The sequence below is a fragment of the Lynx rufus genome, unplaced genomic scaffold (genome assembly GCF_022079265.1).
Source record: "Lynx rufus isolate CCGP_SWC_20201006 ecotype Redwood Valley unplaced genomic scaffold, mLynRuf1.p SCAF_5, whole genome shotgun sequence".
NCBI classification, from domain to species: Eukaryota; Metazoa; Chordata; class Mammalia; order Carnivora; family Felidae; genus Lynx; species Lynx rufus.
The window spans coordinates 69,927,699-69,952,561 of record NW_025814867.1 but is presented as its reverse complement, the minus strand read 5'-3'; the positions used below and the strand labels follow the sequence as shown (position 1 = coordinate 69,952,561).

The 24,863-nt window shown below is 38.9% G+C and overlaps 1 long non-coding RNA gene across 1 annotated transcript in view; it reads right to left on the bottom strand.

Annotated features, from left to right (window-relative positions):
- Positions 1-24,863, bottom strand: part of LOC124525927 (uncharacterized) — a 105,025-nt gene that overhangs the window by 41,152 nt on the left and 39,010 nt on the right. The window contains exon 2 of the long non-coding RNA XR_006965585.1: positions 8,779-8,940. This is a non-coding gene — a long non-coding RNA (uncharacterized LOC124525927). The remainder of the gene's footprint in view (positions 1-8,778; positions 8,941-24,863) is intronic.

Genomic DNA, 24,863 nt, shown 5'->3' with positions numbered 1-24,863 from the left:
CTTGAGTATGTTAGCACCCTGATGTCAGACTTCCCAGCCTTCAAAACTGTGAGAAATTTCTGTTGTTTAAGCCACCCAGTCCGTGGAATTTGGTTAAAGTAGCCTGAACAAACTAACTCAAATATCTTATATCTATAAGTTTCACGGATCACATAACCATGGGAAGGCATCACGAGGGTCCATCCTAGGTCCTGGGAAAAATCTGAGCAAGCGAGGAGCCTGAAACTGAAGCCTCATTTGCTTCCTGGTACATCTGCCTTGGCTGTTAAACTATCCTAAGAATCCCCAAGATATGCCCCCCTTGCCACTTAACCCCTTGGAGTTTGGCTTCTACCCTCCCTTCTTATAATTCATCAAGGAACAGCTAACCACTCACTGCATTATCTTTCCCCCAGTCTTTATTCTTCTCAGTCCTCTGCCTTCTTTCTCTGAACCAAGTTACTCCCTTGCCTCTCATTGAACACCTTCCTGACTCATTCACCTCCCATCTATCTTGCCCACCCTCCCATCTCCCCTCTGTTCTCCCTGAATGATGGTGCCTTCCCAAGTTCTGCCCCTGACTCCTCCTCCCTTCTCTCTTCAGAGCACTCTTCCTTGGAAATCTCACTCGCAGACTTCCATTATGACTGCAGTGTGTCCAGTCTCCTCCTCTCTAGAAAGGAGCTTTCTCTCTAGAGCCAGTTTAGTTGCTCGCCAACAACTCCCCAACACTTTAATCCACTGTCTTTCTCTCCCCTCTTCTTGCCTCCTCTTGTCTATCAATGCTGAGAGATCACTGTTGACTCCTGTTTCACCCTCGGCCACCACATCCCCTTCTCCCCTTTCCTACTGCCACTGCCCTGCTTCTATCCTTAGCATCTCTTAACTACAGTCAAGAGAATTCCACTTATTCAAGAGAATTCACAACCTAGTACTTCCCCACCTCCTTCCACCCAGATGGTTTTTCCTTCTCTTTAGAACTGCTACATGCTTTTTATTTCTCTGATAGAATCTAATATTTCATCTTGTTTTTATATGGCAATAACACATATAAAGCGTTCATAACGTGCTAAGCATTTTGCACTATCTCATATGATACTCACACCCACCCTCTATTATTATTAATATGATCATTGTTTCTATTTTTAATGAGGAACCAGAGCCTTAGGGGGAAAATGAGTAATTTGCTCAAGATCATATAGAAAGTGGCAGAGCCAGAAGGTTAGACACAGTTCTCAGGCTACAAATAATCATAAGCTTAATAAACGATAACAATAGCTACTATTTGTTGTGCACTTGCCACATGCTCTATAAACCTTGCATTATCCTATGAGGTACTATCATCTCCTTCTCACAGAAGTGAAAACTCTAAAAGACCCCAGAACTTACCCCCCTAAGGTCTCCTATCTGGTAATGCCAAAGTTAGTACTGGAACACAGGTCATTTGCCTACAGAGCCTAAGCTAGTTACCATGTCACCATACTGCCTCCCTCTCTGTTGACTTCAGCTTTATTGTCTTGGCCTTTCTGCCTTACAGTAATCTTCCTGAAGGCAAGGCCACTACTGATTCATTTTTTTCATACTAAAGACAACTTTTTTTATTTCAAAATAATTTCAAAATTACAAAAAGTTGCAAAAACAGTACGATTTCTTTTCCTGAATCATTTCAGAGTCCCTTACCAACAATGTTGCTCTATAAACTATTAATGATTTAGCATAAATTTCCTCTGAAGTATTCCTCTATATTACTACAATAAAACCATCAAAATGAGGAAATTAACATTGATACATCATTACCATCTAATCTCAGATGCCATCCAATTTTTACCAATTGTCCTACTTATGTTCTTTGTAGCAAAAGGACCCAGCAGAGACTTAAACATTTAGTTCTCTATGTCTTTAGTCCCCTTCAGTCTGGAATAATTCCTTAATCTTTACTCAGTATCTATGTCTTTGACATTTTTGGAAATTGCAGTTCAGTTATTGTAAAATGTGCCTCAATTTGAGTCTGTCCAATATTCTCTCATGATTAGATTCAGGTTACAGGTCTTTGGCAGTAATATCTCAGAACTGATACTCAGTTCCTCTGTCTTCCTATCAAGTGGTCAATTGCTTTTCAAACTTTCTGTCATAGGGTTAACTTTGAAAATTGGATTAAGATGATACCTGACAGATTTCTTCAAGATGCTCTTTTGTCCTCTTAAATACATAAATATTTTGTGAGATGCACCTCTTTGAGATAATGTTATTATTGGCTCCCCATCCAACTTTTACCCAGTTAGCTTTCATATCCATAAATGTTTCTTGGCTTAATTGCTACCAAAATGGTAAAAAGTGGTGATGTTCTCCTCCAAGTATTCCTTCTAGATTTATTAGTCATTATTCACTTCTCTCAATTTATTTATCCACCTATTTATTTATACTAGTAGGGACTCATGGATCCTATTTATTCAGTAAGTTATAATTCTTTGTTAACATTACCTATTCTGAAGCTCAAATTATCCAAGGTGAGTGTGAATGTGTGGTGTGAGTGTGGGAGTCCCTTCAAGGAGGCTGCCGTGTTCTTTAGCATGTTTCCATTATTCCTTATGACCTGGGGCATACCAGGCTTCTCTTGTACTTTCCCTGTCCTGGTCCAGGAATCAGTCATTTCTCTAAGCAATCATGGCTCCTTTTAATAGAAAATGGTATTTAGAAATCAAGATCTGGTCTGTAGGTGTGCTTGTTATGATTGCGGTGTCACTGTTCTGTAGCTCTCTCAGTGGCCAGAGCTAGAAAGCTAGCAAATGAGTGTGTGTGTGTGTGTGTGTGTGTGTGTGTGTGTATGTAAAACAATAAGTTTACATCAATACTTTCAATTCCGACCTAAGATCACATAGTTCATCCCATTTTTCTCTTTTTTCCCAAATTTATAACTCTCTTCTTAAATAGTATGAAACCATGATCTCCAAAGTATTTATTTATTGGGCCAACCTCCCTATATATACCCAGTCTCCTAATGCTGCCACATATCCCACCCCCCCAACCCTCTTTCTGGATACCCTTCTCACCCTACTGAGGCTCTTATTTCCCATGCCAGCCTGTCCCCACCCGAACTCTGCATCTTACACCTTCCTATACAGTAGCCACTCTTGCTTATCTCAATCTAATGGCTTCTGGACTGAATTATTCAAAAAGCTCACTAATTTTATAATGAATTTCTGAACTGGCACAATGTTCTTTGCTGAAGGAAAACTCAATTCACATTTTTAACTGTTTATTTTTGAGAGGGAGGGAGGGAGGGAGGGAGGGAGGGAGGGAGGGAGAGAGAGAACGAACACAGGCAGGGGAGGGACAGAAAGGGAGAGGGACAGAGGATCCGAAGCAGGCTCTGCACTGACAGCAGAGAGCCTGATATGGGGCTCAAACTCACAACCCATGAGATCATGACCTGAGCCAAGGTCTGATGCTTAACCAACTGAGACACATAGGTGCCCCTCACATATTTTTAATCAGATAAAATAAATCATTGTCCACTTGAGGTTTTTCTACATGAATGTTAGTCTTTATTAAGAAAATACAGTTTATACTTTATTATAAAATAATTCCTTGGCAAAAAGAAAGATTAAAAATTAAGTTCTTATTAAGAAGTCTAAATTCAACTTTTAGAAAGCTCAAAGTATCAACCAAAACTTCATCATTTTCCATCCACACCCAGCCTCCCCCCATGTCCATGAGAGTTCCTGACCTTCATTTTTTTCCAGTTCACTACTAAGGAAACAATGTTTAATTTTTTCCCCAAAAATGTCTTTGTCACTTCATGAATTTAAACTGATTACCCTTAGTTTTTCTCTGTCTAGGCTCTCGATTGCCTGAAGTTTAAAACCCTATTTCCATGACACACATTGCTAACTGCTTTTGCCAAGACTCTACTTTCTCCTGAGGCTTGCTCACTTCAAGCCCATCCACCAAGAGTTCTTCTACTGGGAACATAGCTTCTCTACTACACATCTTGATCCAGGATACTTTTCCTTTCTAACATTTCAAAACCATAAATATATTATAAAAGGCATATACAGCTTTCTCACAAATATTACATTTCAGTTGGTTGATTTATTTTTAAATTAAGGTGCACACAGATGTGATGTGGTTATAAATAAACAGAACTTGGCTTAAGGTTTTATTACTTTTATAGTTTATCGTAAATATATAAAAAACAAATATATTTTAAAAAATAGTTGTTCTTCGGGGCTGCCAGAGAGATTAAAGAGTATGACAACCAGTAAACAAAGTTATGGCATCCATATTTCTTAGGCTTAAATTAAAACCTCTAGGGACAGGGGCGCCTCCCTGGCTTAGTCAGTAGGGCAGGCAACTCTTGATCTCAGAGTCATGAGTTCAAGCCCCACGCTGGACATAAAGCATACTAAAATGAAATAAAACTAGAGACTTTTGTGAAGGGCTGGATTGGAAATTTCAGTGACTACTGAATAAATGCTACCAAGAAACTTCAAGTCCAACTTATCGATATTAAGGTAAGACAAGAGCTGAGTTTCTAGTACCATCATCCACAGATTGTATAACAATAAGTCATATGTATTATCACATGCATTCCTCACAAGAACCCTTCGAGATAAGCAAGAGTTATAACATGATTGCACAAGCTCACGCCTCTTCGACGTGGCAGAGCTAAAATTCAATCCCACGTCTTCATTCACCCCACACATCATGCTGCCTCTCAAAACCAGATTATGTTTGTAATAGGTTTACAATTCCTTAACCACATCTTATGCTGTGCAGCCAAACTCCCTTCTACCTAATGAGGTAGATAAATCAAGCCAATCAAGTCTAAACTCATGGGGAGAATGCCTTCTGAAAAGATGTTTTCATTAAGGTAACTGGCTTATTCAAAAAATTATTTTCCCTTCACGATAAAGAGCAAGGTTTCTAAAGAAATCCCACACTAGATTATATTAAAAATTCAGAAAACCCTTCTGATATTAATTATGTATTTTTTTAACTGACAAAGTAGAATGAATGCTTTTTCTTCTGGGTTATCATTTTTATATGAAGACAGGACAATAAATTCCATTCATAGACCTTTTCACAGATGGTTATGCTACAGCGATGAGAATATAGGGCAGGAAAAAAGAGTCAGTTATTTAATAGTCATTGCGAAGCCCAAAAATTACCATTTCACTTTTTGATGAATATATTATGTCTACCACTTTAACTTATTGAAAATTCTAAGAATTCTATCACTATGAGCAAAATGTGGTGCTTAACAATTATAAAACTAACATTATTTTTAAAATTCACAAAGTTATACAGAAGAAAATTAAAATCACATACACCCTCATCATCAAATGATTAACAACTGGTTTCTCTTAAATGTCTTTTCCTGCATTTGCATACTTGGCTTGTTTTTGCACAATTAGGATCTTATAGCAGACTTTCATGTTCTGCTCTTTGTCCATTTATACTAGCATTTTCCCATGACATTCAACTATAATGTGACGTTAGTAGATGAATAACAGTCTTTGCGATGTACCCCAATTTATTTAACCATTATTTGTTTAACTCTATTATTAGAAATGTTGGCTTTTTTATTTTCACTATTAAAAATAGCAATGCAATAAATACCTTTGCAATAAATCTTTGGCCACAACTTTGGATAGATTCCTAGAAGTAAAATTATTGCATGAAAGGACATGAACTTTTTTAAGAATGTTGATTCATATTGTTAAATGCATTTCTAGGAAAATTGTACTGGCTTGTACTTCAACCAGACTATCAAAAAAAAAACAAAAAACCTCTTTGTAGCACTTCATATTTTAACATTATTTTGCCAGTTTGCTAGTCTAAAAATGATCTCATTGTTTTAATGTGGATGCATTTGACTATTAATAGAACCAAATATTTTGCATATGTTGATTTTTCATTTATGTGGGTGTATACATTTGTATTTCCTTCTGTCTTGTATCCATTTCCCTAATGGGATATTTACATTTTTATTTTCAAATATATTTTTTCATTTGTTAAATAAATAGCTCTTAGCATATTTGTTGCCAATATTATTTACCAGTTAATCATTTGCTTTTAATTTTTATGTAGTCAAATGTTCCACTATGTATTCGGAGCTCATAATGTTTAAAACATGTCATTACACATTTTAGTAAATAGAATAATTTATCTATCAATTTGTTCATTGTGGACAATAAAGCAAGCTGTTTGAGGAGTCTAGTAATCTCTTATCCAGCAGTTTTCACAGGTAGTTTTGGAGAGTAGTTAATTATTCAAAATCACTCTTCCAAACTCAGCTTTACATAACCCTGAATGAAGCTTTGAATTAACCTGGGCCCTTTGGAAACTTTGTCTCCAAACATAATACAATTTCCTAATTATAAGAAGTAAATCTTATCAAAAGCACCCCAAGAGTCTTCCAGGGGACATCAAATGCTCATTGCCACATAATATTTTGATGTGTTAATTATAAATGAATGTGAAACATAAGGACTATATTTCCTCTAAATAAACAAGAATATAAAGTGGAAGGGTGCCTGGTCAGTTATATCTGGGACAATTTGGAAGGAAAAAGGAGTTTAACTCAAACCTAAAATATAATTCATTTACCAACTGTATATCTGATCTCAAAATAAGTCGAGTCTCTTATGATCACAGTAATGTGATCTTCTGAGAGAAGATAGGAATTCCAGATATAGGTCTCTTCAACCTACATTCCAGGGCCCTTTGTGGCAATATTTTTAGAAAGAGGGAAGAACATACAAAGTATATCCCTTCCCCTTTCATTTCAGTTCTGACAGTATGAAATATTAAGATTCACATCAAGCCAGAGGAATCCTCACCATTGCACTCCACACTGAGCCCGCCCAAGTGAGTGTAAGAGAGACCAGCACTGGTGGCAAAGAGTTACCTTCGAGGAATCGAGCTGATGCTAGCCAAAACTGCCATCTGTCCACAGTGAAATCTGTCAATTGTGGCTATTTATGAAATCTCTAGTTGAGCCTATGAATGGCTCAGTCTTACCTTGCCTACTCAATGTTACTCTCTTATCCAAAATCTTACTAAGACTTATACTTGTTCTTCTGAAAGGGGACAAGTATAGAATTGTCCCTAAAAATGTTCATGAAATACAGTGTTATGGTAAGAAGTGAAAAGAGGCTGGATTTTGGAATCAATCCTAGGCTCAAATCCTGAGGATACTTGCTATGTAATATTGGCTATGTCATTAACATCTCTATGAAATGGGAAAAGTGATGTCTCTCTGGCCTCACTCACTGGTGGTGGGAAAGAGCCACCAAGAAAACAAACCCACGTGTCTGGCCAGCCGTAGCAGCTTGGTGCACGACACTTGCAGAGGCCTGCCTTGTGATTTTCCAAGTCACACAACAAAGTGGGATTGGGGAGAGCAATGGAAACGGAGGTGTGTGTAAGATTTAAAATATCACGGGAATGTTTAGCCTTCATTTCATTTTTCAGGAGTAATCGACATTCTTTTCACATGATACATCTATGTTTGCAGAACACCAGGATGCACAAAGGGTCTGATGCCTGTTTGTTTTATTTACTATCATTATCTGGAATTACTTAGAAATAAACAGAAAACCACAGATGGAGAAAATGCCAGTCTAGCAAAAAAAAAAAAAAAAAAAAAAAAGGTCTTTGTCAGTTCCAAAACCGTTAACAAATATTTCCTAAGCAAGATGAGCTTCAGACTCTCTCTTTCAGCCAGCAGACCATGCAAGGGATTACTAGGGATTCCTAAAGCAATCCATTTTTGCTCTCCAATAGGCAATCTTTTTGCCAAACCCCACCTCCTAAAACTCAAATACTCTAGGTCAATTCTGTCTTCATTTTTACCTTAAGTCGGTTCACAAAGTTACTGATAACACCAAGTGAGTGGACTCCAAATGTCTCTCAAAGCCAGAGCAGAAAGAGGGATGGAAAAGCTTAAGGGAAGATTCCTTATCTCAAGACTTTCTATAGAATTCTTTATATTTAAAGAAATACCACTGAAATGTGAAGCCCTCCATAAAATTTTGCAGCATTTAAAAATATTATTGTGCCATAAATCCATGGCTAATTTATCTCAAGGTTTTAAGACATTTGTAACATTTTTATAACTTAATATGTAAAGGAGAAATTTTTCTAAGAATTAACTGTATTTTATGAGTTTTACCATACCTCAGAGCAAATGAAACCCAAACCATCATCAGTTTTCAGCTTATTCCTCATCATAGCTTAACAATGGACTTTTTTGCATAAAACCAGAGACAACATATTTTCTAAGACAACGTCAAATTCAGGTATCAGGTTTCTTCTTTCCTCCCACACACAAAAAATTATTTCTATATTCATAAGCACACAGGGAATACCGTACTTAGCAGGTTGAGAGCACAAACTTTAGAGTTAGATAAGAAGGATTTTCTAGATTTGCCATCAAGGATTTGTGTGACCTTGGGGACATGCTCTACCATTTCTAAGCCTCAATCTCCAGATTTCTAAATTGGGCTGAATAGCGTGACCTTTGAAATAGGAGAAAAATCATAATAATTATACTCTTCCTCAAAATACGTGAACGTGTTCCAAGATAGCAGTGGTAAAAGTTCACAATGCACAGAATATTTATGCAGACATTTTATTGTTATCCTTTTTTTTCCCCCTTAAAACACAGACACGCAAATTCTCAAAGCCTCTGGAGTTAATCATTCTTCTTCCTTCTACTCCCAATACTTAAGTTAATTCGCTGCCTTTTAGCACCACGCCTAGAGGATCACAGAATAGAAAAAACACGGGTACCTCAGATCAATGCTCCTTATAAAATATATGTTTCCTTTATAAGTCAGAGGTTTCCATATGCACGATCTTCAAGAAGTCACATCCCCTCTTTTTCTTTCGGTTTGGTGGGTTTCATGGGATGAAGGCTGATGCCTTCTCTGGGTCTACCATCAAGGATTCATTCTGAAACGTGTAACATTACATAATAAATAAGTCCATTATGCTGAAGTGAATATCCAAAATGAGAAAATGAGATCTTAAAACTATCTGCATAATTACTCTTACCATGTCTGACCATTACCACAAATAATTTCTCTTGATTTTAGCAAGCAAGCCTCACTATATTTTTCATAAAATGAAGTTTGTGATGAACACTGCCCAAAGAATGCAGCAGATTCCATTTCACTAATAAGCTTGAGGTTGGCTGTAGGCTTTTTGGAAGTGATTAAATATGACAGACATAAGACATGTTTAAGAGTGTGTGAGGTGGCTGAATGGCAAAACTTGACTGAAACGAGAGAGAAAAGATATTTTAGCTTAAGCTTAAGGGCCAATGTGGGCTGGAGAAGGGTATGGGCTGGAAGCATAGGGAACAATTGAGATACTGGGAGACAGGAAAGAAGCCAGAGAAAGAGTTTCTAAGCAATAGGGAAAATTCTTCCAGGATCCATTAGACCTAGATTATTTTTTCTTGGTGTCCTAAACTAGGAAATTCCTAAAATCCTTCCAAACTTAGTTGCAGCAGGCATTTTCCAAGAGACTTTTTTTGGCTGATAAAAAGATTAGTAGACACCAACCTTAGTGGAGGAGAGCTATAGTTGCATCCTTACACAGATTTGTGAAAAGACAAGAGTTAAAACAACAGAGACACCGTCAACAGCACTCCATGACTGAGGCAAAAATGCTTTGTATTTTCAAGAGTGAAGGGTGACCAGTGCAGATGAGAAGTGTGAGAACTCTACTCAATCAAGCAAGACCTGCTATTCTGGATTAAGGACGTGTACAAGGTGGGAATGAAAAGCAGATCAGACCACAGAACCAATGTGATGCAAGAGAGAGACAACAGAAACAGGTCAGCTACCATGAGAGTCTATCTTAAGAAGCCAAGTGCCCTGCGGGGGGGAACACAAAGGTCTTGAGGACAGGTTGCCATTCTCCCAGGCTCCCCCATTTCCTCTCCACATGGCCTTGGTCAGGTTACACTCTCCCAGCCAGGTTCCTCATCTGAGCAAATATCCGACCTTTACCCTCACTGTGCACTCATCTGAGCAAATATCCGACCTTTACCCTCACTGTGCACGTTGGTGAACACACTTCACACCAAAAAGTGTGAACTGATCGTCAGCAGTGTGAATTCTTTCCTCCAGCAATATAAACCCTCCTAGGTCAGTGTTCTGTAGATGTGGTGGGAGGGCATCTATCCTCCTCCCCGTAAAAACACTTCCATTTCCTTGAAGAAAGTGATTAAGTCACCTCTTGGAACCCTGGTACCCTTCGGGAGGAAAAAAAATAGTAAGTTTTCACAAACAAACGCAGACTCTCTTATTCCTCCTCCCCTCCCCCAAAGATTCAATTAACAAGAGGGAAAAGGTGGCATGTTTTCAACAAGTTCTTCACGCTGAATTGCTTAGAGATGTACATTAGCCCTCCTTTTAGTAATAGGAAAAAATTATCTCGTCATGACTCGACTCTTTCCCACCTCCAGCGGAGGTTTGCAATCAATCAGCCGGACAGCAAGATTGATTTTCTAATTAAGCCGGCATTTGTATCTGCTCGCAGAGCCACAGAAGGCTTCCCTACTGTATCTTCCCAATGCGTTCCTACTTGTATTCGTTTACCCTCACGTTTAAGACCCTTTCAAAGTTGGGGGTGGGGGGTAGATAGCCACTCTCTCTGAGCAAATATCCAATAGGATAACTGCCTGCTTCGGGGGAGAATTACGTGAAGTTACAGAGCGGAAGAGAGAAACATGAACAGGAGCCCATTTGGGTTTGATTTGGCTCACATGTGGATGAAATCTGCCACCCTGGTCCTGTCCCCCTCTCCACCTCCTCCCACCCCCAGGCCCAGCCAGGATACAGCTCCACAGCTCCACTGGCCCAAACAGATGGCTGGGGGAGGGGGGAGGGAGGGCAGACTCTTAGCATTTCGAAAAGCTCCATTTCAAGCCCTGCTTGCCAAAAAGGTATAGCGGGCTTTTATGCCGGCCTCTGTGATGAGATGTGCTGGTGATTTAATTTACTTAGGGGAAGAATATGAAACCCTGAAACGGCTCAGCCGGATTAAGCTTCCTCAGGGACTCCCCCCGGAGGAGAAAACTTACTTTAGCAATTCTGGATCCTATGGGCCCGTGCCTTGTTGATCAGGACCTTCCTTCAGTGAGAGACACCGGGGAATAAAGCTAAAATCAGTGAGAAAAGCTTGCATCTTTTTAGTTCGTTCCTGGTACATCCATTACCTAATGTTTTATTTAAAAACTCAGTCTTTCACTAATTCGAAATACTAATTTCAATTTCGGGAACATTCTGACCTGACCTGGGATGGAGTTTATTTATGCTCAGTGTTAAAAAAGAAAGGAAGTGAGAGAGAAGGAAAAAAAAAAAAAAGAGAGAGAAGAAAGAAACAGATGAGGAGGGTGGCTGAGGCAAGGTGACTAGGGGGTGGCCATGTGTGATGGGCTTAGTTAAGAAACAATTTGTTTTAAAGACCTTTAAAAAATAGCCTTTCAACTAGCATCATTCATATCCATTAAGTAGCTGCTGGACTTTGATGGCACCGCTCCAGTCATTCATGTCCCCCTGGGCTACGCAAACAACATGCTCCAAATTGAACTCCTCGTCTTTCCCGGAAGCCACGTCCTCTTTCTGACCTCTCTATTTCTGTATATGGCACCTCTGTGCTCCTAGTCATCAGGCGAAAACCTGGGGATCACTGTGGACTCCATTCTCCCTTGACCCCCAGCCTCTCCTGTGTGCTGTGCTCTATTTCACTGCCAGGGTAATATCCTAATTCTTTCCAGAGAGTATCTTAGAGTCTGTCATTCCATGCTCAAGGACATCCAGTGGCTTCCCACTGAATCCTACTGAGGCATAGACTCCTCAGTTCAGCAGGTCTCTTTAGATTTTCTGATGTGATGTCCATGTTTTGATGGTTTGCATGAGGAGGGCGGTACCACCCCCAGGGCATTTGGAAATCGTGTCAGAGTTGTGTTTGTTTGCCTCAGTGACTGGAGGTCAGTGTCATTTAATGAGTAGGACATTAACATTACTACAAGTTTAGCCAAACTTCACTCTTCCTCCAAACATATTTCCCCTGGTTATGACCTTATCCAAGTTTAAATCAATCCCACGTGCCATCTCTTTCATACAAACTGTCCTGACCACCACCATCCTGCCTCAACATGCATGCACGCATACACACACACACACACACACACACAGGACTTCATCTTTCACTTTCCTGAATATCACTTATGGAATTCATCACAATCTGACTTTTACAAATAAATTGGCCTAATTATCTCTCCATTAAATTATAAACTCCTTGAGTACTCATTATTTACCTCTCACACAAGTTACACAAGGCTTTGGATACACCAAGTACTCAACATGTAATCATTAAATTGATCTGGGATGAGGATCAGGAGGAGGCCCAGGAAGACAGGCAGATCCTGAAAGACTGAGTAGCGCTGGCAAGGGCAGATCATATTCTTAGAAAGGGGAAGACCAGCCAGGCTGAGGGATCTAGCTCACACGAGCAGTCTGAGAATGAGACAGTCCTCGAGATGAGAGGTGATTCAGCAAGAGCTCAAGTCCTTGGTGGTCAGGCAGAAAGAAGGGCAAAGAAGACACCAATGAACAGCTCACAATTCAGAATCAAAAGTGATCTCAATAAATGATTAAGAACCTGGGTGCCAGTGGTCTTGGCAGGTTGTACCCAGGGCCTCACGGCAGATAAAGGGGAGCAGCTGCTTGGCAATGGACCTGAGACACAGCTGGATTCACGTTTTGCCCCAGGCTCTGAGCTTTTGCGTGGGTCCTCTGAGGGTGGACATCAATCCAGCTCCATTAGCATGAGCTCTGCAGGAGGGACAGCCCACTGGGAGCATTTGGCCTGTGTATAAGCAAGAGGCAGCAGAAGCTGTTAGAAGGCAGAGCTGGGGGTAGGAACATTAGCTGCCCAGCTGTTTGAAGGGAAAGGCTACAGGTAGGAGAAGGAGAAAAGCAATATTTCAGAAGCACGCTCCACTGAGGTAACCTGGACATATGACTAATGGTTGGGAAGAAAAGTGACGTTGCGGAAGAGAAACAATACTTGAGAGGGAATTTTGCAGAGGGCATGGGGGAGGAGAAATGCTGAACAGATAAGTCCATAAGTAACAGCAACTATGCTAGGTGCTAGGATTGAAACCATGGAAATAGAAAGAGAGAAATGAGAGAATGTGCTTATAAAGAAGACTTCGAAGGCAATGGCAATGACATCTCAAAATGCAGAGTCTCCCGGGACTCTGTGGAGAGAACAGAATCAAGTAGTCAAAGAGAAAGACTAGAGAGAGCGCAGAGAAAGATCCTTTGACTGGCAAGATCACATTAATGTGTTATAACCCATAAACTGGGAGAAGGAACCGGAATGAGTTATAAGAAACTGAAATTAAAAGGGGGGGGGGCGGTGGTACGCCTGGGTGGCTCAGTCAGTCAAGTATCTGACTTCAGCTCAGGTCATGATTTAAAAGTTCATGAGTTTAAGCCCCGTGTCGGGCTCTGTGCTGATAGCTCAGAGCCTTGGGCCTGCTTCAGATTCTCCCTCTCTCTCTCTCTGTGCTTCCCCCCTTGTGTTCTATCTCAAAAAAAACATAAATACACATTTAAAAAATTAAAAAGATTTTAAAATGGAAAATCCATATATTTTGGAAAAGTAAAAACCATGAACTACAGCAAGAATAACCAAGAAAATGCATCCGTGACTATTTATTGGAGGAGAATTTGTGTGACGTACCTTATTAGACAGGTGATATTTGAAATATACCTCAAGAAATAGGAAGAATTTCAGTAGGTAAAGAGAAAAGAACCAAGCATTTGTAGGTGATGCAGACATTATGAACAGCAAGTAGCCCAGAATCAGGCAAGTACATCCCAAAGATAGAAGACAAGTATATTGGACAAAAGAGAATGGAGGAGAGGAGAGAAACAAGAAGAGGTGATTTGCACCACTGGAAAACTGGATCATCATGTAGCTGGTGGCCAGCCATTCAATGTCATGGAAAGGAAGGCACACATGGCATGGGGATATTGAGAAAATATATTCACTGATATATGAAAAAGTTACTTGACTTTAAAAAGTTATATGCATCCCCATGTTTATTGTAGCATGATTTCCAATAGCCAAGATATGGAAGCAGCCCAAATGCCCAGCAATAGATGAGTGGCCAAAAAAGATGTTGTATACATACACAATGAAATATTACTCAGCCATAAAAAAGAATAAAATCGGGGCACCTGGGTGGCTCAGCCAGTTAAGCATCCAACTTTGGATCAGGTCACGATCTCATGGTTTGTGAGTTCAAGCCCCACATTGGGCTCTGTGCTGACAGTTCAGAGCCTGGAGCCTGCTTCAGATTCTCTCTCTCTTTCTCTCTCTCTCTCTCTCTCCCTCTCCCTCTCTCTCTCCCTCCCTCTCCCTCTCATTCTCTCTCTCTGCCCCTCCCCTGCTCGTGCTCTCTCTCTCAGAAATAAACATTAAAAAATTAAATATAAAAAACTAAATATATATTTAAAAAAGAATGCAATCTTGCCATTTGCAACAACATGGAAGGATCTAGATGGTATAATGCTAAATAAGTCAGAAAAAGACAGGGGCCATATGATTTCACTTATACGTGAATGTAAGAAACAAACCAAATGAACAAAGTAAAAAAGACCAAAAAAACAACAACAACAAACAATCCAGACTCTTAACTACAGAGAACAAACCGATGGTTACAGAGGGGAGAGGGGTGGGGGATGGGGGAAAACAGTGAAGGGCATGAAGGAGCACACTTATCATGATGAGCACAGAGTAATACATAGAACTGTCGAATCACTCACTCTATTGTACACCTGAAACTAATAAATAACACTGTATGTTAACCATACTGGAATTTAATAAATAAACATTTAAAAAAGAAAAAAATGTTACTTGTTTCTGTAGAGAATTGCAACATCCAGTTTGCGTTAAGCATCGCCACTTCCCCCCCTTCCCTCTCATGCCACCACATTCTTGGATGATTTTTCCTTTCAAATCTTGGGAAGGGAAAGAATTCTATGAGCTTCCTGGACTTGAGCTGCTGCCACTCTCAGCACCTCCCTTTGCTTTTAAGAGTCACGGTTGCATTCACAAAGGAATGGTGACAGAGCTAATTAGAGGGAAAGTTAATTAGAATCTAGAGCTCCTAAAATTTATCCCTTCCTTCAGCAACTCTTCAAGTTCCTGAAAGTGCTGCATAGAGAAACAGATCTGCCCCGATGCAGGTAATTTCCAAGACGGTTAAGAGAGAGGAGAGGAGGGTGGGGCTTGGAAGCCCAGGAACAAATTCGTGTTTTCACTTCTAATGGTTTGCCATGGGGGGTGACTCTAGGTGCTAGGGATGGATGTCCACAGAGCTGTCTCGGAACAGACTACTCATCCCTTTCAGTGAAAGAGCCCCAAAACTGCACGAGAGAACTAGGCTGAGTAAATCCCCCTTCTCCACACCAGAGCCAATTTCAGAGTCAACTGCGTCATTAATTTAACCCATGGCCCTTTTAACCCAAGGTCCTGTCCTATTCAGAGACATGTCTTCTAAGAGCCAACTGACATTTGGGGCACAAAGGCAAGTGAGCTGAGGCTGAAGGATAGGCAAGTGATTTTTTTTTGTTTGTTTTCTTTCTAAATATGTGGAGGAAAATATGGTCACGTGTACGATCCCCTGAAGGGCTCTTTCTTTTGCACTTGGACGATAAATTGCTACCACTTATGAAAGAATAGAAGATTCGTCCCCAGGCATTCATTTTGTTACATCCTGGAGCCAAAATCCATCTCAGGGATAGGTAGGAGGAAAAGGAATTGCTACAGATGGGGGAGAGGGGAAATCTGGTTAATATGAATTTTTCATGAAATTAAATGAAATGAGAGTAACTTCTGGAATCAGAATGACCTCGGGTCAAAACTTCACTTCAAACTTACAATTAGAACTGCAATTTTCACCTCTCTAAAATAAGGGTAATAATACCTTCTTATGGTCATTGTGAGGACAAAAGGAGATCATGTTCAGACAGCTTAGCTCAGTGCTTTGCATGTCGTGTCTATTCTAGGAGAAAGGATTCTGTTGGTAAGGACTTAGAAGGCTCTTCACTAAACAAGATTAATGTTGGGGTATGAGGCATAGAAATAATAGTAGTTGCCACAAAACCGGCTGCCATATAGCCAGGCTTCTTTGCCTGTCTCTCCCTTATGGGAATTTTGGTTCTGGAACCCAGCAGGATGAATCACTGGACACCAAGATGACTGCACATCCAGCATCTATTACTGGTATCTTTCTTAATGTTTTCAACACCATCAAAAAAAAAAAAATGGACCAACCAGCCAGTTGGAGCCCATTCAACACTAAATAAACATTTGGAATGAGGCCATGTCTTTTGCAAAATTACAATCCGCTTAAAATAGATGGCCTCAGAGGTCAGTTTCAAATATACTCCATTGGATGTCCACATTTGTTTACCTCTCTCCAAAGGCAATTTGGGGGCAAGCAACCCAGACAGCTGCTCGGGGCATTAGGCACTAAGTACAGACGCTGCTGTTCCTTGAACAGGATGTGCTACGCTACTGCTATTTCAGACAAGGCCTCCATCTACCCATGCCGAAGAAGGCAAGGGTCCCCCAACAAGTGTGCAAGCCTTACAATGGGCATTTAGGGAGGGAAGTGGGAAAAGGGGGGAGGGAGAAAGCTTTCTGCATCTTTCTGATCTGGAGCCCCATTGGGGTCTCTAATTTCTCCTATCCTTAGCAAAATGATCTCTTGGTTTTCTGATAGACAGACAGTCCTAAAACCTTACTGAAAAGCTTTCATGCAATTTTGTCTCAAAGACTGAACCATTTTCACAAAGCACTGTTTAGGTAAAATAAATCAGGAAAATGTGGACTAAATCGTTCCCCTTCATAAAGGCACATGTTGCAAAGGAGGAGATGGGTTTATGGCAAAACTTTCTTGGGTTTCCAAAAACTGTAACACTAATGATTAGTTTTAGATGTAGACATTTCTCCCTTTTCATCTCCAATAAAGTAGTAATAATAATGGTATCACATACGTTTTAGTGGGAAAAAATTTTTAATTGCCAAGAACAGAATTTCCAGACATTGAAGAGACTAATAAATTGGCTATTAAAACACTTTTTAGGAAATCATTAACTTTGAGTATGCTGTGTAGAGTAGTTCTCAAGTCTTTGATTGATCCATCTTAAAATGAGGAATAAAAGAACTGGCTCTTGCAAGTAAGAATGTTCTTTGTACTTTCAGAACATCTTATTTGAAATGAAATACGCATTCTTCTGAGACAGACTGCCTTGACTGTTCTAGCCCGCACTGATTTTCTCCTTTCCTGACCTTCTACAGCATGTATAGTCAGTCCACTGCATTCAGGAGCTAATCACCACCGCTTGTGTTTTTTCTCACATGTATTTGTTTTGTTTCCCCAATTAGATGGTAAGCATTTTGAAGGCATGGTCTATACCTTATATTTACTATGTATATATTGGGCACCTGTTAAGTTCTCAGTACACAGAACCTTCAGTAAATACTTACTGAAAAAAAATTTTTTTTTTGGATTACTACAGTTTGAAGAGAGGGTGTCTCATATGAGATGCTGCTTCAATTAGGATTATCCAACATGCAGGCATATTAAAAGCACCTGACTACATATTAGAATTACCCGAGCAACTTTCAAAACATTCTTATGCCCTATGCTAGACGCTAGATTCAAACAGAGAGGATAAAAGAGTTATATGCCTTTGCTACCAAGGGGATTATAAATTAGGGCCCAATGCAGGCATCGCAGGTAATATTAAATAAATATGATGAATAAGTTCTTCAGATAGACAAGTTGATCCTATTTTAGCTTCCTCAGCTATCATTAATTTTGGAGAATACACTACAGTGATCTTGACTGGACCTGGGTATTTCTCAAGCCTTCTTCAATAACTTTGCTCCCGACCATCCTCTAAGATGGGGTTAGTTTTACAGATGGCTAACGTCATCTGTTGTGTGCCTGATATTGACTATTTTTTGCTTACAAGCTCTATTTGCAAGTTCTAGGGGAAAATAACGTGGAGATGTGGCTTCACATATCATGGACATGATGTATCATTACTATATGTTCTGGCAAAGATAAATGCCAGATTTATCCTTACCCCTAAAATACTGGAAGGACCCACTCCCCAAATACTAGACATCAAGCAAAGAAGGCTAGTGATCCCTGAGGAAGCAAAGGAGGTGAGAAGAGCAAGCGCCCCAGCTCACTCCCTAGAGAAATATTACAGATCCTCGTGCAGGGAGGGGAGCCTGGGAAGAGCAGAAGCAGAGGAAACGCAGGAGGGTGAACAGGGAAGCCTGAGCACCAACAGTTCACAGAGCAGAGTACTGGGGGGAGAGAGAGCTGCACTACCAGAAAAATTCCAAGATTTGAACAAGACCCCTCCTCAAATACTCTACTAAGTACTGAGGAGCAAATGAAAGTGAGGAAACTGCCCAAAAGGATTTAAGCAAACAGTGCCCAGAACAGTGCCTGTTTCCCACAGCCAGAAGAGCAAACCTCAAAAATCATGGTGGATTGACTAGAGCAGGGGTAGGCAAACTATGGTGCCAAGCCAAGTCCAGCCCATCACTGATTTTTGTAAATAATGTTTTACTGAAACACAGCCACACTCACTTCTTTATGTATCTGCTATGGTTGCTTTCGTGCAGCAATGACAGAGTTGACTAATCGGGACTGAAACTAGAGAGCCCTCAAAGCCCAAAATACTTACTGCCTGGCCCTTTACAGAAAAAGTTTGCTGACAGACGCCTATGTTAAAGTACTAAGAACAGCCTTGTCTCAGCAGTGGGAAAAAATTAACCCTGGACTAAATGCCGCTCTGGTCCTACCTAATAAAGCTTCCTTTTAAAAGCAAGATCTAAAGGGATGAAATTGTTTCTTAATTAGTTACATAACTATGTTCCAGAAGAAAGCTCAAGAATATCTTCAGAAACACAACAGGGCAAAATTCGCAATGCCTGACAAAAGTTACTTAGCAAGCAAAGAAGAAGGAAAACAGAATCCATTAAGTAGGGGGAAAATATCAATCAATTAAAACTGACCCAGAGATGACACATGATAAAATTAATAGACAAAGACATTAAGTTATTATGGTTGTATGCCATGTGTTAGTGATTGAGGAAAGATTGAACATGCTGAATGAATTATATATATATATATATATATATATATATATATATATGAAATACCCAAATCTAAAAGTTGACCACTACAATATATGAGAACATAAGCATGAAGAGTAAGAAAGGTATAAATGGAATTATATTGTTATAAGGTTTCCAAATTGTTAGTGAAGTGATTCAATATCATCTGAAGGTAGATTGTGGTAACACATAAACATATTGTAATCTCTAGAGAAACTACTTTTAAAAAAGTAACACAAAGCATTATGGGGTTAAGTCCATCAAATAAATTCTTTGTTCCAAGTTGTCTTCGTTTCTAAACATTTCCTTTGCTTCTTTTTGTTTCCATTTCTGTGCTAACATTCCCCATATGTATTCATGTTTCTTGTCAACCTGTTCCATTAAGATTTTAATATACTTCCATGGTTATTCATTTAAAGACTATTTTTAAGAGCAGTTTTAGGTTCACAGCAAAACCGAAAGATACTGAGATTTTCAATATACCCCCCCATACATACTCTTCCCCATTATCAACACCCCCACCAGAGTGGTACATTTGTTACAATTCATGAAACTACACAGACACATCATAATCCCCCAAAGTCCATAGTTTACATTACAGTTCACTCTCGGTGCACATTTTATGGGCTTGGACTAATGTGTAATAGAACATTTCCATCATTAAGCATTGTGCAGTATATTTTCACTGCTCTAAAGGCTCTCTGGGCTCTGCCTACCCATCCCTCTCACAGCCAACCCCTGGTAATCACTGATCTTTTTACTATTTCTATAGTTTTACCTTTTGCAGAATGGCATATATTTGAAATCGTACAATAGACTTTCAGATTGGCTTCTTTCACTTAGTAATATGCATTTAAGATTCATCTGTGTCTTTTTATGGCTTAATAACTCATTTCCTTTTAGCACTAAATAATATTCCATTGCCCAGATGTACCACAGTTTATTTATCCATTCACCTGCTGAAGGACGTCTTGGTTGCTTCCAGGTTTTGGCAATTATCAATAAAGCTGCTATAAATATTCACATGAAGGCTTCAGTGTAGACATAAGTTGTCGATTCCTCTGGGTAAATATAAAGAAGTGTGATTGCTAGATTGTATGGTAAGTGTATGTTAGCTTTATAAGAGACCGTCACAGTGCCTTGCAAAGTGGCTGAACCATTTTGCATTCTCGCCAGCAATGAATGAAAGCTTCTGTGGCTCCGTATCCTCACCAGCGTTTGGTATTGTCATTGTCCAGTATTCAGGCCACTCTAATTGGTATGAAGTGGTATCTCATTGTTCTAATTTGCCTTTCTGTGACATATGACATGGAACATTTTTCACGTGTTTATTTGCCATCTATGTATTTTCTGTAGTGAGGTATCTAATAAGGTCTTTGATCCATTTTTTAATGTTTTTTTTTCTTTTCTGTTAACTTTTAAGATTTATTTGTGTATTTTATCTATCAGTCTTTTAGCAGATGTGTCTTTTACAAATATTTTCTCCCAGTCTATGACCTGTCTTACTCTCTTGACCTTGTCTTTTGCAGAGTAGAAGTTTTTAATCTTAATAAAATCTAACTTCTCAATTTTTTCTTTCACAGATCATGGCTTTGGTGTTGTATCTAAAAAGGCATCACCATGCCCAAGGTATTCTTGGTTTTTCTTCTTTCTTACCTTTGAGGAATATTATAGTTTTGCATTTTATATTTAGGTCTATTTATTTTGAGTTAATTTTTGTGAAGGGTGTAAGGTCTATGACTAGATTCTTTTTTTCCTACCTGGATGTTCAGCTATTTCTGCATCATTTGTTGAAAAAACTATTTTTGCTTCTATATGGTTATGTTAAAGTTCTTTTCTTGAAAATTTTAACATCTGGGACATGTACCAATTTGCTCCTACTATCTTTTTTCTGATAGTTACGGTTAACATTTTCCAGTTTCTTTACATGTTTTGTGTTTTTTTATTGAATGCTGAACATTATATATAAAAGAATGGTGGATACTGAAGTCAGTAATATTTGCAGATGACATGATGCTATATGTAGAAAACCCTAAAGACTCCACCAAAACCATTAGAATAAATGAAATCAGTACAGTTGTATGATATAAAGTTAATGAATAGAAATATGTTGCATTTATATACAGTGATAAAAAAGTGACAGAAAGAGAAATTAAGAAAATGAGTCCATTTGCAATTGCTCCCAAAAAAATAAAATATCTAGGAATAAACTTAACCAAGGATGTGAAAAACCTGTACTCTGGAAACTGTAAGCCACTCATGAAAAAAACTAAAGATGACATGAACAAATGGAAAGATATTCCATGCTCATGGATTGGAAGAATATTGTTAAAATGTCCACACTACCCAGATCAATCTACAGATCCAGTACAATCTCCCTATCACAATACCAACAACATTTTTCACAGAACTAGAACAAATAATACTAAAATTTACGTGGAACAAGAAAAGAGCCCAAAGAGCAAAAGCAGTCTTGAGAAAGAAGAGCAAAGCCGGGGGTATCACAATCCCCAATTTCAAGATATGCCACAAGGCTGTACTAATCAAATCAGTATTGTACTGACACAAAAACAGGCACATGGAAAAGAATAGAGAACCCCGAAATAAACCCCTTTATATGCTTATATGGTCCATTAAGCTACAACAAAAAAAGCAAGAATATACAATGGGGACTCTTCAATAAATGGTGCTGAAAAAAACTGAACAGCGACACATAAAAGAACAAAACTGGACCACTTTCTTACACCGTACACAAAAATAAACTGAAAATGTATTAAGGATCCGAATGTGAGACATAAAGCCATAAAATTGCTAGCAGAAATCATAGGCAGTAATTTCTTTGACAGTGGCCTTCACAATATTTTTCTAGATATGTCTCCTTAGGCAAAGGAAACAAAAGCAAAATTAAAGTATTGGGACTACACCAAAATAAAAAACTTCTGCACGGTGAAGGAAACCACCAACAGAATGAGAAGGCAACCTACTGAATGATAGATTTTTTGCAAATAATATATCCAATAAGGGGTTAAATACAAAGTATATAAATAACTTATATAACTCAACACCAAAAAACTCCACAACTAATCCAATTAAAAATGGAGGACCTGAACAGACATTTTTCCAAAGAAGACATACAGATGGCAAACCAACACATAAAAAGACACTCAACATCACTAATCCTCAGGGAAATGCAAGTAAAAACCACATGAGACATCACCTTACTTCTGTCAGAATGGCTAAACACACACACACACACACACACACACACACACACACACACGAAAAACAGGTGTTGGTGAGGATGTGGAGAAAGGGGACACTCTTACGCTGTTGGTAGGAACGCAAACTGAGGCAGCCACTGCAGAAGATAGTATGGAGTTTTCTCAAAAAGTTAAAAACAGAAATACCTTTTGATCCAGTAATTCTACCAGTGGGTGTTTCCCCCAGAAAACAAAAACACTAATTTAAAAAGATAATATGCACTCCTATGTTAATTGCAGCATTATTTACAATAGCCAAGATACAGAAGCAACCCAAGTGTCCACTGATAGATGAATGGATAAAAAAGATGTAGTATATATACATACATACAATATTACTTATCGATAAGAAAGAATGAGATCTTGCCATTTGTGACAACATAGAGGAACCTAAAGAGTATTATGCTAAGTGAAATAAGCCAAAGAAAGACAATTATCATATGATTTCACTTATATGTGGAATCTAAAAAACAAAGCAAATATACAAAAAGCAGAAACAGACTCATAAGTACAAATAACAACCTGATGGTTGCCAGAGGGAAGAGGGATGAGAGGGATGGGCGAAATGGGTGAAGAATGGGAGGTACACGCTTTCAGTTATGGAATGAATAAGTCACAGAAATAAAAGGTAGAGCATGGAAAACACAGTCAATGATATTATATATAGTGCTGTATGGCGACAGATGGTAGTTACATTTGCGGTGAACCCAGCATAACCTATAGACTTGTCAAATCAACTGTGTGGTACACCTGAAACTAATGTAATGTGTCAACCACACTTTGATTAAAAAATATTTTTAAATATATAATATCTGTACTACTCCCTCACCCAGAAAGGATATCTCTTTTCTTCTGTCAGGCTACTAGTATCATGCGCTTAGTTCAATCTAACCCTTAGCTGAGTGGGGTCTTGTCTTTTCCACAATCCTATTCAGTTCACTATTGGTTTTATATGTTTTGTGGGCAGAATGGGGACTTTCCTTTCAGCTGGGCTTGAAATCTGTGAACACTTGAGACTCTGTAGATCTCTTTATGTTTCACAGCCCATTCTCTAGTTTTAAATCGCTAGCTCCACCCCCAGCTTTCTGTGCCTATGAGATCTCCCTCTGCCTCCCTGCCTTATCCCCAACCCCCAGTGGTCTTCAACTTAACACTTAGTGAGGGACTCCTGTGCTTAGAGTTATCCTTTTTATCTCTCCTGCTCTGCCTCAAGTCTTCATAGCCTACCCTATAAACTACCAAGAGGTGAAACCTCTTGGGAGAGAGTCAATGGGGAGATACAGACTTGCTCCATGCCTGAAGTCCTCAGGATGCCAATTCATTATTCCACCTCAAATTCAACTGTTAAAATTTCATCAAAAGTTTGCCTAGTTTTTCCTTACTCCAATATGTGTTGGAGTCACTTCACCTGATTTCCACCAGAATGACAACATCTCTGGGTCTCTCTCTAGGAAGAACCTGAATTTTCTGGGATTTAGTTCATTTAGGCTTCTTTGAATCCCTCAAGTCCCTAATGGGTTAAAAGCAAATCTATGATTTTGTAGATAATCTGACTTATTCTCATTGTTAGGATGAGAGCAACAGTTTCTTGGGACTCTCTCCATTCTAACTGGAAGCAGACTCCCTAAGGAGCTTACAGTTTACAATGAGCAATGCAGTTTGGCCATTTGTTACAATGATAACAAAGATAGAAGTAAAACACAAGAAGCATTATATTAATTCAGACTTTAAATCAGTAAAACCTACAGGACCTTAAACCACTGACTCTTGAGATGTAAAGCCAAACTACTTTAATAAATTATTTGACAAATTGTTTGCATAATTTGCCAATTAACAAATTTGAAATTAATAAGATATTTGCATATGTTGAACATTTAACCTGTGGGGGTGAGTTTGCCACAGACCTAAATAAAATTGAATTAACATTAATAAAATAAAATGAAATTGAACAGTTGGTAAGAACTTACAGATCATTTAATCACACCTAGTCCAAAGAGCTCTCGGTATCTATGAAAGTCTGTTTAGAGCTGCCATATGATAGAAGTCCAGTCTGTTCTGGGTCCACTTCTCCAAACATTTAATACTGCTTTCATCCGTTTTTTGTGTCAAGTTTTGAGTTACATATCATTTGAAATAGAGGTTCTGATCCTTTTACAACTATGAAAAATCACAGTCAATTTCCCCTGTATACACACTTCCAAAAATACATACACACAGAGATACACATACATTACCTTGTTAGGAAACTGAGGTCCAGAGATGTAAAGTGACTCCCCTAAAGTCATACAGCTAACTGATAGCAGAAATGGTGCCAGAAGCCCTCAAATCCAGTCCATTTTCTTCTCCACATGTTCCTTCTCATCACTAATTAATCTTCCT